General features: G+C 38.9%; 1 protein-coding gene across 1 annotated transcript in view; it reads right to left on the bottom strand.

Moving 5' to 3' along the window:
* LOC138033557 (histamine H2 receptor-like) overlaps positions 1-2,500 on the bottom strand; it is a 37,005-nt gene that overhangs the window by 34,049 nt on the left and 456 nt on the right. Inside the window, exon 2 of the mRNA XM_068881336.1 lies at positions 2,322-2,355. The gene's annotated coding sequence lies outside the window, so the exon portion shown is untranslated. The remainder of the gene's footprint in view (positions 1-2,321; positions 2,356-2,500) is intronic.

Below are 2,500 nucleotides of genomic sequence, written 5' to 3'. Positions count from 1 at the left end.
CTACTGTGTCCACCAGAGAAATCTACGCATTTCCACTACCCTCTCTATCCTAAGAAAATACGAGCAGAAGGCTCTATGCACAAAGACACCACTTAGCAGGGGAGTGACAGGCAAGACTTTTACCGACACGGAAAAAAATTAATAAATAAAATAAAACAAACAAATGAAACGCAGATCCCGACTGGGTTTGCCATACTGGCAACCCAGTAACCAGCCTTGTCTACCCTGGATGTGGATAACGCAACGTACGTCTTACGGTCATGCCTTGGAAAAGAACCATGAGACACAGTTAAAAGCGTAGATGAGACTGCTTACAAACCCCTTTCCAATGCCGTGTGTAAGTGGTTCTGCGCGCAGTATGTTATGGGTGTTTGTAAGAACGCCTCGTGTCATTTTAGAACCTTACAAAATGTGCGTGTAACATGATACTCTTAAAAGTGCCTTATGACTTTTAAACTGGGCCGTGTTAACCTTATCACAAGCACAACTCGCATTGCGTACGCTGATTTTCTAAAAGGATTTTGTAAGACGTCTTACACACTGCACGGCTTTAAAGCCCTGGCCAAACTATCGAACAAGTTGGATTCAACACTCCAACTTTGCTCGATCCAACATTGTTCGACCGTTTGGCCACCCATGTTGGATGATACTCGTCTAACATCTTTTGCTAGATCAAGTGTTGGATTGAGTTTGCTTTTGATCAAACATTGCGACCAACAATTCTGCTCGACACAACAATGTTGCAGTGTTTTGCCGCTCTTCCAACAAAGTTGTGTCCTGAGTCTAGTCACGTTCGCGCTACTAGCCAATCACGAATCGCTATTTTATTTTCAAGCCTAGGCTTCTAGCATTATTTGCAACAAAGATGGCGGACAAGGATCAACAGCCAGAAACATTGATCAGCGAGTATGAAGCAAGGCCATGTCTTTGGGGCACTTTTAGTCCCCTAATCACTATTGCTCTGTTATCATCATCTCCTAAACGCCGATGTATTTTGCAGTGAACAACCCCTTTGTACACGTTCTCTTAATCACATTTTGGATTTTCCTCGTTTGAACCGCCATTTCCGTCCTCAAACAGCTCCAGTAACACAAGCGCTACGAGCGGTTTCCGTTTCAGTGTTAACGTCATATTTATAAATTTAGCGCCAACTTGAACTTGAATCAGTTTCGTAAAGAAATGTCGGATAGTGTTTTGCCACTACCTCAACATTTACACCCAACGATGTTGCATGTGGAATCCAACTTTGTTCGAGAGTTTCTATACACAAGTCTGTTTTAACCTACGCAAGGCGTTTGTAAGACGTCTGCGATTACACGTGGCATTTGTAAGAGTCTCGGGTTTTTGGGTCGGGCTTGGACATGCATTGGGTTGATAAAAATGGTTTTTATTTTTGACAATAACTAGTGTATTAATTTAAGATATAAAGAAAACTTAGATTTTAATTGCCTCGTCGTGTATAGTTTGAATGAAAAGTATTTTGAAAAAAAAAAATAGAACGATTATCCTTACTAGTCTGCCTAGCGTTTCGGTAGGTTTCTTAGCCTAAAAATGAGAGATTTTCGCTATTTTCTCCTTTACTTTGGAGCCCAAAAGTCTCATATATCGTATGTCGGTCTTCCTTTGTTCTGAAACCTCATGAAAAACTTCCGCGTTGCGATGCGTTACTACGCTCATTTTTCAGATTAAAAGGAATTAACTATTTAAGTTTTAAAAATGCTTTAACTACATAATTGTTTTTTTGAAAATGCCAAAAATTCGGGTCGGTCGGACGACGGTAAAAGAAAAATAAAAAGGGGGTGGCCTAAACAACAAAAACATTGCAATATAGAGGGTGAACAGAGGCTGGGACAGCCTTATTTAATCCAAAACTAAATATTCAGTTTCCAAGCCTCCGGTAATTTGGCTTGGTTAATTAAGAACGAAAACGATTCAAAAAATAGGTGCAAAACCAAGGAAAATGAACATAAATTAGTAAGCCAGAGCCGAGAATTCGAAATACTCGAGTTCAAAATAAGAAAGTTCACCTGTACTGGAGATATTTATTGTTGAATAAAACGCTAAAAACTCATCGTAAAAAGTGCTTGAAAATAACTAGTTTTAATTGACTTAAACTTATAACTATTCTTCTAGAATTGGAATATGTGGTATAAAGTAGCTTTAGGCGGAAGTCGTTTACTGTTTTCCAAAGTCTTTCGTCAAATTCGAGGAGTTCCGGGTTGCCAAAGAGGACAGTTGGTTCTCACCGGCTGAGATTTAAATATAAGGAAATTTGCTTTTACTTTGCAGAAAAAGAATAAATATAAATAACTGGTACTTACTTGAAAAGCCACTTGAAGACGTTTTGTATGCCCCCTACAGCAAAACGAAAATATAGTTAAGACTTCTGTATATGAAATTTGATAAACATGGACTCTCTGTATGACTGAATACTCTTACCTAACAGGTTACACTTGTAGAATGAATGGTAAACCAAGGCTTAATAACTGGCCAAAAATCT

The sequence above is a fragment of the Montipora capricornis genome, chromosome 14 (genome assembly GCF_036669925.1).
Source record: "Montipora capricornis isolate CH-2021 chromosome 14, ASM3666992v2, whole genome shotgun sequence".
Lineage (NCBI taxonomy): Eukaryota > Metazoa > Cnidaria > Anthozoa > Scleractinia > Acroporidae > Montipora > Montipora capricornis.
Note: the sequence above shows the minus strand (reverse complement) of the source record. Positions and strands in the feature narration are given on the sequence as shown.